Source organism: Amblyraja radiata, chromosome 2 (genome assembly GCF_010909765.2).
Source record: "Amblyraja radiata isolate CabotCenter1 chromosome 2, sAmbRad1.1.pri, whole genome shotgun sequence".
Classification (NCBI taxonomy): Eukaryota; Metazoa; Chordata; class Chondrichthyes; order Rajiformes; family Rajidae; genus Amblyraja; species Amblyraja radiata.
The window spans coordinates 59,437,150-59,450,145 of NC_045957.1; the positions used below are offsets into that span (position 1 = coordinate 59,437,150).

Sequence of the window (12,996 nt, forward strand, 5' to 3'; positions counted from 1 at the left end):
ATTTGATTTTAATCTGATTTGAATCTGAATCTGAAATACATTGTTAAAGAATCAAAAATTAAAGACAGCGTATGGTGTGCACAGCCTAAAGTTGTAGATCAACTTGTTCTATTTGATCTATTTGTTTGTGCGCGTCGGGTTGATTGCATTAGTCGAAACAGGGTGGACAACGTGAAGGTTGCAATCTCCCACCCCAGCGAAGGTAATAAAGATCCAAAATAGAAAATAATAATAAAATGTAAGGAAATAAATAATGCTGAAAGAAAAAACAGCATTTAAACATTCTGAGTATTCACCGCCAATAGTGAAGAGTCATAGATTGATAGAGTGTGGAAACTGGCCCTTCGGCCCAACTCGCCCACGCCGGCCAACAATGTCCCAGCTACACTAGTCCCACTTGCCTGTGCTTGATTCATATCCCTCCAAGCCTGTCCTCTCCATGTACCTGTCTAACTGTTTCTTGAAAGATGGGATAGTCCCAGCCTCAACTACCTCCTCTGGCAGCTTGTTCCATAAACCCACCACCTTTTGTGTGAAAAAGTTACCCCTCGGATTCCAATTAAATCTTTTCACCTTCATCTTGAACCTATATCCTCTGGTCCTCAATTCTCCTACTCTGGGCAAGAGTCTCTGTGCATCTACCCAATCTATTCCTATCATGATCTTATACACCTCTAGAAGATCACCCCTTATCCTCCTGCGCTCCATGGAATAGAGACCCAGCCTCTCAACCTCTCCCTGTACCACACACCCTCTAGTCCTGGCAACATCCTCATAATTTTTTTCTTAATCCTTTCAAACTTGACAATATAATTCCTATAACATGGTGCCCAGACCTGAATGCAATATTCTAAATGTGGTCTCACCAACGGCTTATACAACTGCAACATGTAAGTAATTTCAAATATAAATAGAGATTTGGTTGGCAAAGTGTGAAAGGTGCACAACATTGGTGGTCATGTCTATGTCACAGTGCCAAATGACACCTGGTCCCTACTCATTTACTCTTACCCTATTTTTTCTATATTTGATTTTGTTTGTTTGTTATTGCCAGCATAATAATAATTGGTCACATTGCAAATCTAATGAATTATCTCTTTGGTGTGTCTCTAGTTTCACATGGGTTCACTGTACTGTATTAATGGTACAGGTCCACCACAGATTTTTTGACAACTGGAGGTCTGGCACCTCTTTTAATCTGGACAAAATTATCAAAGTGCACTTGAAATCCCCATAGGAAGTCCACCCAAAAATGCAGCGCCCAGGCCAGGTGAGGTGGCTGATCTCAGCTTCATCTGGACTGCTGCGATTGATTGGCAGGTCAAATTTGCCCCCTGCGGCCAGAGCTCCAGAACTGCGGACCGAGCCAGCAGATCCGTTTTCATAGCCGGCTTACGCAGTCGACTTTGCAGGTTGGTATCTCGGTGGCTTAGGCGGACCATTCTGGTATCATTGGATCTCTCTCGGAGGTCGTGACCCGTGTTCGTCTGGCAAAACAGATAATCTAGAAATACTCTGGAACCAAGGATGTCCGTAAATCAGTTGCGGGCCTGTATCATATCAATTGTTGTGAAAGGCATTCTGAAATTTGACAGATCAAGGTTAGTAAGCAACAATAAATTACACAGATATTGCAGAGAGAGCAATGACAATCTTGAATGTTGATGGCTCTTTAGCACCACTGACTTTCTGCAAGATTCGTTGTTTTGAACCAGGTATAGAAACATAGAAAATAGGTGCAGGAGTAGGCCATTCGGCCCTTCGAGCCAGCACCGCCATTCAATATGATCATGGCTGATCATCCATCTCAGTATCCTGTACCTGCCTTCTCTCCATACCCCCTGATCCCTTTCGCCACAAGGGCCACATCTAACTCCCTCTTAAATATAGCCAATGAACTGGCCTCAACTACCTTCTGTGGCAGAGAATTCCAGAGATTCACCACTCTCTGTGTGAAAAATGTTTTTCTCATCTCGGTCCTAAAAGATTTCCCCCTTATCCTTAAACTGAACCCCTTGTTCTGGACTTCCCCAACATCGGGAACAATCTTCCTGCATCTAGCCTGTCCAACCCCTTAAGAATTTTGTAAGTTTCTATAAGATCCCCTCTCAATCTTCTAAATTCTAGCGCGTACAAGCCGAGTCTATCCAGTCTTTCTTCATATGAAAGTCCTGACATCCCAGGAATCAGTCTGGTGAACCTTCTCTGTACTTCCTCTATGGCAAGAATGTCTTTCCTCAGATTAGGAGACCAAAACTGTACGCAATACTCCAGGTGTGGTCTCACCAAGACCCTGTACAACTACAGTAGAACCTCCCTGCTCCTATACTCAAATCCTTTTTGCTATGAATGCTAACATACCATTTGCTTTCTTCACTGCCTGCTGCACCTGCATGCCTACTTTCAATGACTGGTGTACCATGACACCCAGGTCTCGTTGCATCTCCCCTTTTCCTAATCCGCCACCATTCAGATATGAGTCTACTTTCCTGTTTTTGCCACCAAAGTGGACAACCTCACATTTATCCACATTATACTGCATCTGCCATGCATTTGCCCACTCACCCAGCCTATCCAAGTCAACTTGCAGCCTCCTAGCATCCTCCTCACAGCTAACACTGCCCCCCAGCTTCGTGTCATCCGCAAACTTGGAGATGTTGCATTCAATTCCCTCGCCCAAATCATCAATATATATTGTAAATAGCTGGGGTCCCAGCACTGAGCCTTGCAGTACCCCACTAGTCACTGCCTGTCATTGTGAAAATGACCCGATTACTCCTACTCTTTGCTTCCTGTATGCCAGCCAGTTCTCTATCCACATCAATACTGAACCCCCAATACCGTGTGCTTTAAGTTTGTATACTAATCTCTTATGTGGGACCTTGTCGAAAGCCTTCTGAAAGTCCAGATATAATACATCCTCTGGTTCTCCCTTATCCACTCTACTAGTTACATCCTCGAAAAATTCTATAAGATTCGTCAGACATGATTTACCTTTCATCAATTCATGCTGACTTTGTCCAATGATTTCACCACTTTCCAAATGTGCTGCTATCCCATCTTTAATAACTGACTCTTGCAGTTTCCCCACTACCGATGTTAGACTAACTGGTCTGTAATTCCCCGTTTTCTTTCTCCCTCCCTTTTTAAAAAGTGGGGTTACATTAGCTACCCTCCAATCCTCAGGAACTACTCCAGAATCTAAAGAGTTTAATCCATTCAATTTACCCAACACCAATTCCTGGCTAACCTGGATTTCACTCAGTTCCTCCATCTCATTTGACCCCCGGTCCCCTGCTATTTGCGGCAGATTATTTATGTCTTCCTTAGTGAAGACAGAACCAAAGTAGTTATTCAATTGGTCTGCCATGTCTTTGTTCCCCATGATCAATTCACCTGTTTCTAACTGCAAGGGACCTACATTTGTTTTAACTAATCTTTTTCTCTTCACATATCTATAAAAACTTTTGCAGTCAGTTTTTATGTTCCCTGCCAGTTTTCTTTCATAATCTATTTTCCCTTTCCTAATTAAGCCCTTTGTCCTCCTTGGCTGGACTCTGAATTTCTCCCAGTCCTCTGGTAGGCTGCTTTTTCTGGCTAATTTGTATGCTTCATCTTTTGTTTTGATACTATCCCTGATTTCACTTGTTACCCATGGATGCACTACCTTCCCTGATTCATTTTTTGCCAAACTGGGATGAACAATTGTAGTTTAGATTAAACTTTATTAATCCCCTTATTCAGGGGAAATTCTGATGTCCTTGCAGCACACTAATAAAAATACAACATAGCATTCAAAAAGAAGTTCAACACAAAAACATCCCCCCACAGTGATTCCCACTGTGGGGGAAGGCACAAAGTCCAGTCCCCATCCTCATGTCCACCCAAAGTCGGGCCTATTGAGGCCTCCACAGTCGCCGCCACGGCGCCCGATGTTCTCGCCGGGTGATGGTGCTCCGGCGTCGGGAGAACCCCCAGCGGCTTGGGGTGCCAGGAACGGCCGCCTTCCCACCGGAGACCGCGGCTTCCAAGCCAACAGACCGCGCCGGACGGAGCTCCGCACACTGGCGATCTCAGCAAGAGATTCCAGGCTCCGGGATGTAAGTTCAGCGTCGCAGCTGGCCGCTCCACAGAACCGCGGCTCCACAATGTTCTTATCGGCGGTCCCAACGTACTGGAGTTCCAGCGCGGCGACCCAGGAAAGGCATCGCCCGCTCCGCAATAGCGCTCCAGCGCTGCGCCACCGCCAAAGCCGATGTTCTGCGCCGCCGCCAAAGCCGATGTTCTGGCCAGGTCCCCTCAGGGAAACGTCGCTCCAGGACCTGCTGGTAGGCCGCGAGGACAGGTCGAAGTCGCTGCTCTTCATAGTTCATCCATGCAGTCTTTAAATGCCTTCCATTGCATATCCACCGTCAACCCTTTAAGAATCAATTGCCAGTCTATCTTGGCCAATTCACGTCTCATACCCTCAAAATTACCTTTCTTTAAGTTCAGGACCCTTGTTTCTGAATTAACAATGTCACTCTCCATCCTAATGAAGAACTCAACCATATTATGGTCACTCTTGCCCAAGGGGGCATGCACAACAAGACTGCTAACTAACCCTTCCTCATTACTCAATACCCAGTCTAGAATAGCCTGCTCTCTCGTTGGTTCCTCTACGTTGGTTTAGAAAACTATCCCGCATACATTCCAAGAAATCCTCTTCCTCAGCACCCTTGCCAATTTGATTCACCCAATCTACATGTAGATTGAAGTCACCCATTATAACTGTCTTACCTTGTTGCACGCATTTCTAATTTCCTGTTTGATGCCATCCCCAACTCCACTACTACTGTCAGGTGGCCTGTACACAACTCCCACTAGCGTTTTCTGCCCCTTAGTGTTTTGCAGCTCTACCCATATCGATTCCACATCCTCCAAGCTAACGTCCTTCCTTTCTATTGCGTTAATCTCCTCTCCAACCAGCAACGCTACCCCACCTCCTTTCCCTTTCTATCTATCCCTCCTGAATATTGAATATCCCTGGATTTTCAGCTCCCAGCCTTGGTCACCCTGGAGCCATGTCTCCGTGATCCCAACTATATCATAGTCATTAATAGCTATCTGCACATTCAACTCATCCACCCTATTACGAATGCTCCTTGCATTGAGACACAAAGCCTTCAGGCTTGTTTTTACAACACTCTTACCCCTTATACAATTATGTTGAAAAGTGGCCCTTTTTTATTTTTGCCCTGGATTTGTCTGCCTGCCACTTTTACTTTTCACCTTGCTACCTATTGCTTCTACCCTTATTTTACACCCCTCTGTCTCTCCGCTCACAAATTTAAGAAATCCTTTCCCTTTAACTTCATCCTCGACTATCCCATTTGACACCCCACCTATTCAGCTTAAAACCACCCGTGTAGCATTGGCAAACCTGCCTGCCAGAATGCTGGTCCCCCACCTGTTAAGATGCAATCCGTCCCTTTTGTACAGTTCCCCTTTATTCCAAAACAGATCCCAGTGATCTAAGAATCTAAATCCCTGCCCCGTGCACCAGTTCCTCAGCCATACATTCAAGTCCCGTATTTCCCTGTTCCTGCTCTCGCCAGCACGAGGAACTGGAAGCAAACCGGAGATAACAACCCTGGAGGTCCTGCTTTTCAGCATTTTTCCGAGCTCTCTAAAGTCACGACGCAGAATATTCATCCCCTTCTTTCCGACATCGTTTGTGCCGACATGCACTACCACTTCCGGCTGTTCACCTTCGCCCTTGAGGATTTTCTGCACTCTGTCCGTGACATCCTGGATCCTGCCACCAGGATTTGGCTCTGTAACAATGGCCCTGTTATTGATATCCATTCAGCTACCTCAGTTCAGTGAGATCAAGCGTAGGCTTGGCGATCGCTTCGCCCAACACCTTCGCTCAGTTTGCAATACCTGATCTCCCGGTGGCTCAGCACTTCAACTCCCCCTCCCATTCCGAATCCGACCTTTCTGTCCTGGGTCTCGTCCATGGCCAGAGTGAGTCCCACCGTAAATTGGAGGAGCAGCACCTCACATTTTGCTTGGGTAGTTTACACCCCAGCGGTATGAACATTGACTTCCATTTTCAGGTAGTCCTTGCTTTATCCCTCTTTCCCCTCCCCTTCCCAGCTCTCCCACAGCCCACTGTCTCCACCTCTTCCTTTCCTCTTCCCACCCCCACATCAGTCTGAAGAAGGGTCTCAACCCAAAACGTCACCTTGTCCTTCGCTACATTGATGCTGCCTCACCCGCTGAGTTTCTCTAGCATTTATCTACCTTCAGTTCTTGATTATGCTGTTTGGTTGACTGGTCTGCTGGATAGCATTTTACTGTGGCTCCAGGAAAATAATAAAATAGCAATTAATCTACAAGCTTGGTTGCTTTTAGTAAATTATGTTATGTTCAGTTAATACCTCCAAAAGTGCTGCAATAGTTTTTGTGCATATATCATGTTGCCATTTATGTGCGGCTAATGAATCTCTTCTGACTTTGATATGTTTTAGTTGGCAGAAAATAATGATTGCACTGTAAAAGCTTCTTCATCCATCCCTCTCATATCCTCAGCCTATGCCCTCCCTGCTCCAACCACCTTCCGTACACACAACTCAGTTTGCACCCTCACCCCTTCCCACCACCCTCTGTGCACTGGCACAGCCCGTACCCCACATCCCCTCTAAATAAATATTATTTGATGATACTATAATTGTAAGCATCAAATTTTTGCAGCCAGGGACAAAGGCTTGTTGCCAAATTGGAAGACAATCACATTGCTTAAAAGCATCTCATAAAGTGCATTGCAAGGAATGCACAGAACATATAAAAAGTACTTTATTAAAGGTAAAATCAAGCTATTGGTGACGGCATAACATGAAGTGCCATTAGAAAGCAGGTCGACAAATAATGTCGACTTTAAGTATGATTACACTGATTTAATTTTGAGAAGCACTCTTCAGATAACTGTCCAGAGAGTGTTTTGTTCTATTCTGAGGATTCAGAGGATAGATGGTGAAGCATAAAAGAGACAGATTTTCACTTCAAAAAACAAACTGGTGGAGGAACACAGTAAGCTCGGCAGAATATGTGGAGGGAAATGGACAAATAACATTACTGGTTGGGACCCTTCAGTCGCAACCCAAAACATCATCGGTCCATTTCCCACCACAGATGCTGCCTATCCTGCTGATTCCACCAGAAATGTCCTTTTTGTTCAAGATCCCAGCATCTCCAGTCTCTTGTTTCTAGATTTTGCTTGAAATAAAGTTGTGGTTGTCTTTATCTGGATAATGTTTAAGATGTAAGCCAACTGTGTGGCTGAGTGAATGGAGACACCAAGCGTGATTGTCATTTATTAGATTGACCACCATTGCCCTGCATAACGGGTGAATGTAGTTGATAAAACCACTTCAGCAGCTGGACGTTTGAGCAAATAACTTGGCAAATAAGTTGAAGCATTGGAAGTAGGGCTTTATTTCTTCAAAAAGGAGAAAATCAAAGCAAAGGTGTTCTTATTCGCCGAGCCAGAAGGACTGAAGAATCGGGACTACCAATAAACATAGAAACATAGAAAATAGGTGCAGGAGTAGGCCATTCGGCCCTTTGAGCCTGCACCGCCATTCAATATGATCATGGCTGATCATCCAACTCAGTATCCTGTACCTGCCTTCGCTCCATACCCCCTGAACCCTTTAGCCACAAGGGCCACATCTAACTCCCTCTTAAATATAGCCAATGAACTGGCCTCAACTACCTTCTGTGGCAGAGAATTCCAGAGATTCACCACTCTGTGTGAAAAATGTTTTCCTCGTCTCGGTCCTAAAAGATTTCCCCCTTATCCTTAAACTGTGACCCCTTGTTCTGGACTTCCCCAACATTGGGAACAATGCACTCTCAATAAAGCACCGAAAGAGATGATCAGCGAGTTGTCTGACATTTCCTGAAAAGCACAGAAGTTGCTAGTTACAAATTGTAATGTAAAAAATCTGAGGGACTCGCTGACTTGGGACAAGTTTATACAGAGGATTTGAGAAGAAGGATTGAGAGAACACCCATTAAGAGAAACAGACATGGACCTCATATGTATGAGTCCCTAGAGATCCAAAGCCAGAATTCATGTTGCATAGCAAATTATATAACTTTGCCAACCTACAAAGGAATGACAACAACAGTGTAAATGGAAGTCAACAAAACTGCATATTCTGGAGGTTTTGTGTAAATCAGAAAGGACTGGAGATATACAGCAGGTGAGGCAGCATCTGTAGAAAGGGAAATACTGTTAACATTTTATGTCAAGGACTTCATCAGAACTGGGAAAGAGAAAATATTTTCGGTGAGAGAATGTGGGGCAGGGATGGGTACATTAAAGGGAGTATCTCTGATAGACAGAAAGCAAATGGATTAATGTGGTATTAGGAGTAGGTTATGCTTCATTATCTGTGATAAATGTTGCTAATAGCAGGGCTATGGTTCATGCAAGTAGATCAGGCTAGACTAAGGAAGAGAGGAAAAACTGAGCCAAAATCACAGACTTTGTTTTATTACAGCAGTGATGCAGGTATGATTACATTACATCTTATGGCATAATTCAAGCAGTATAACAATCTAGAAGTGCGAGTTGACATCGCACCACGACAGCTGTGGTATGTAAGTTTAGTTAAACTATTCTGCAATTTAAAAACAACTAAGCTTAATAATTATGACCACAAAACCACTGATTGTTAGTAAAATTCATTGGTTTGCTAATGAACATCAAAGATGTATTTGCCATCTTTACCTTGTCTGGTCTCAATGTGACTTCATAACTAAGGTAATTGGTTATATGCTAAATTGCCCTCTGAAGTGGCCAAGTAAGCTGCTCAATTGTATTATTAAAACTAAAAAAGGTGTAAAACTTGAATGACACCAAGTTCAGACATGTTGAACTTATTCCCAGCCCCATTACTCATTTTGGGGACATGTCTAAATTAAAACAACTGCCACACAAACAAATCTTACTCACATACTTTTTCCAATCACAATTTCTGGGTACTTCTGCCCCACCACCATTAGAGGGGGTGAGGTACACTGGTGTACAGGCAGGTTAGAATAGCCTTGAGTATCCTCAATGTTGACTCTAGATCCCATGAGATCTCGTGAGATCAGGCCAAAATGTAATGCTAAAATGAAGGCTGAGGACCTGTAATCATGTTCAGCTAGATGATGGTTTCTTCTTGAGATCTATAGAAGCCAATCTTTGGAAATCTCAATACACACTACATGTTATCAAGGAGTAGCTTGAGTACTGTATACAGAAAGATGGGTCCAACCAAATATTTACTGCTCAATCCATCTACTCTCTATCAACGACAAAGAGAGAATAGATGCCATCAAAAATGCTATTTGCTCACCACTAATTTGCTCACCAACATTCAGTTTGAGTTTTGCCTGGGTCGCTCGGATCTAATTCCCATCACAGCCTTCTTTCAGACATGGACTAAGAGCTGAATTACGCAGGGGAGGGGAGAGTTATTGTCCTTGGCATGAAGCCAGCTTTAGACAACATATGACATCAAGGAGTTTTGGAAAAACTGGTCAAAGTGGCAAAGACTTAGGAAGGTTTTACATGACACAGAAATAGAGATCTCAGGAAGACTACAGAAAATGGTTAAGAGCCTGAACATCACAACCTCGGCAGCAGAATAAGGAACCCAGCAACTCAACCAGGCCACAATGAATAACAACTAGTAACAACTAAATCTGGGAGAACCGTTCATCAGCAAACGTCTCCCTAATTTGTGCATGTGTACAGTATATCATTGGATTGAAAACTTACGTTGAAATTTTATGTTGAAAGCAATGCAATTTATGTCAATGTGAACTTAAATCCCATGGATGCAAAAGCACATGAATTTGCATGGGGTTTACTGGAATACAAATAGCATGGACTTGCCATTGAATTATGAGACAAAACACTTGTAAACAGACAAAGGGAAGGATCTTAGTGAGACAGCACCATCTTGTGCCACCTGACGGTAACACAGTAATTGCAAGCATCAAACAAATTGAGGTCAGACGTCAAGATTTATTGTCAAGATGGAGACTGTGCAGGTTTATAAACAACATAAGCCATCATGACTCCATGTGAACTGATAGAATATGACAAATTCTATTTGAAACATTGGAAACATAAAACAATCTTCATTCTCTAAATACATACGCAACTTGTGCCTTTCACCCTCCACCCAATTACTCAATTCACACAAACTGCCCATGCTCACATTCTCCTCACAACCTGGAAACACAAGAGACTGTAGATGCTAGAAACTTGATAAAAAAACAAATTGGAGGAACTCAGTGGGTTAGGTGCCATCGGTGGAGGAAATTGGTCTGATGGCGTTTCAAGTCGGGACCATTCCCTGACGCAATGAGTTCTGGTTCAGCATTACCACAATTCGGCACTAATGGCTAGGTGTATCATGGCCCGGTTCAGCTCTAATGGCTAGGTGTATCATGGCCTGGTTCAGCTCTAATGGCTAGGTGTATCATGGCCTGGTTCAGCAACATGAACTCTCAGAAATGAAGGAGATTACAATAAGTAGTGATCTCCCCACCACTGAAGGAATCTATATGCCTCAAAAAGGTAGACACCATCATCAAGGACTGACACCACCCTGGTCATGCCCTCATTTCACTCCTGCCATTGGGAAGAGAGTATAGGAGTCTGAAAACTCTGATCTCCAGGTTCAGTAACAGCTGTTTCCTATCAGGCTGTTGAACACTACAAACACCAACTAAACTGCAAATTACAAACTGTCTTGGTTGGACTTGGGACTTCCGGCTTTTGTTTGTTTTGCACCAATTTTTTTTATTTTTTTTTATTTATTGAACTTTCTTTTTGTTTGTTTTGTTATGTTATCTATTGGGTAACGTGTTTGCAGACCTGTTAAGCAGCAAGTAAGAATTTCAGTTCTGTGTCAGTACATGTGACAATTAAAAACTCTTGTCTTGACTAGTTTCAACATTTCAGACGAAGGGCCTTTGCCCACATTGCTGTCTGAAAAGTCAAGAGATAGTGTGAAGTGAACGGGTGATAAAAAGTTATAAATTTAAATGTTTACTAATTATAGGAGGAAGGAACATAAGAATACACACACTTTGGGATGAAAACATTTCCAGCAGGTTTAAATGGATTGAATGAGATACATAATTTAGCACAATGAAGAAGGATTGGGAAAGTTGAGAGAGATAACAGTTGTGAATTGATTAAAAGGGCAGATTTTCAATCTTAAAGGCTGAGAAATTATCAATGATTGGAAAGGTATACAAATTCAATAGTGTGCAATGGATCATGGAAATTGTTCCTGAGGACATGGCACTACAAGCTTTCTCCAGCTAGCAAGGCCTAATGTATCTCACATTAGGATTTGCATACTTCCCACATTGAAAAACCTTTCCAAATAAAACAAATAATGTGTCCAGACCTCAAAGCCTTTGCGTGAGAAGAGTATCAGCGAGTCAGGCAGGATCTCAAACATCAGGTTGAGTCATTGAGATAAGGAAGAGGTGATGAGGTGGATGTTCGGCAGATGTGGCGGGGCTTGTATGCCATCATTTCATGCAAGGTGATACCAGGGTGCAGTTCAAGAGACAATAAAGCATTACTCCCAGACAAGCTCAATGCATTCTACACATGATTAGATAGGGAGAATGCAGATGAGCCTTCCCATGTCCCCATAGCCCTCAATGAAATTAAAATCTCAGTCAGAGGCCAACACCAGAAGATCCTTCATGAAGGGGAACACTCGAAAACGTCTGCACCTGATGGTAAACTTGGTTGTGGTCTTAAACCCGGTACAAACTAACTGACTGGAATTTTTGCGGACATCTGCAACCTCTTATTATCGTGGTCTGAGGTTCCCACCTGCTTTGAAAGGGCATCAATTACTACTAACTAGTGGCACTAACATTCCTGGTGATGAAGTACTTGGAGAGGTTGGTTGTGGCGGATATCAATTCCTACCTCCACAAGTACTGGACTCACAACAATTTGCCTACTGCCACAACTGGTCAATGGAGAATGCACTTCACTGGCTCTTCACTTTGCACTGGACCACTTGAACAGTAAAAACATATACATCAGGCTGTTGTATATACACACTACAGCTTGGTGTTCCACACCATTTTCCCCTCCAAACTAGTTACCAAGCTCACGGAACTGGGTCTCTGCCCATCCCTCTGCAACTGGATCCTTGACTTGCTCATCTACAGACCAGAATCCATATAAATGGCAGCAACACTTCTTTGTCGATAAACATCAGCACAGGAGCATTGTTCTGTTGTGGAATATGACAATAAAACACTTTTGACTCTTGAATGATGCCAAGGGGTAGGCTCAAACTTGCAACTGAAGGGCTAAGTTCAGCTTCAAGAATGGGTGCAGCTAGCAGTTGGAAATGAGAGGGTGAGGGTCTGGTGTCACTGGGCTGAGCAGAAATGCATTGCAAGGCACAAGTCACAGTTCCTCTTTAAGTAATTGAAGCTGAAGGCCTTCATTTTATCTGTTACCCACACTATACACTTATGCAATGAGAAACCACATGTGGTTTATACAGAATCAAGAGATATGGGGAGAAAGCAGGAATAGGGTACTGATTTTGGATGGTCATATTGAATGGCGGTGCTGGCTCGAAGGGCCGAATGGCCTACTGCACATATTTTCTATGTTTCTATGGTGATCAGGAAAGCATGGAACAGTGTTGAATGATTCTACGTATGATGCTATGTCATCGTGCATTAAAGGGCCAGATTAATGGAGGATCCAGAAGGCAAATTCATGGGCTTTGTAGTAAGTCCCTGATTTGCTGTATGGAGTTTTTCTTTGGATTTAATCTATGTAACTGATAGAGAAGTTATGCTGCACAATAACATTTCTACAGCACTGTCTTCCAGAGATTTTCAAGGCAAGCATAAGCCAATTTGTATCTTTAAGCTGCAATATCTATTTTTACA

The 12,996-nt window shown here is 43.2% G+C and overlaps 1 protein-coding gene across 4 annotated transcripts in view; it reads left to right on the forward strand.

Moving 5' to 3' along the window:
• The window catches only part of colq (collagen like tail subunit of asymmetric acetylcholinesterase), a 107,351-nt gene that overhangs the window by 50,999 nt on the left and 43,356 nt on the right, over nucleotides 1-12,996 (forward strand). The window lies entirely within an intron of this gene.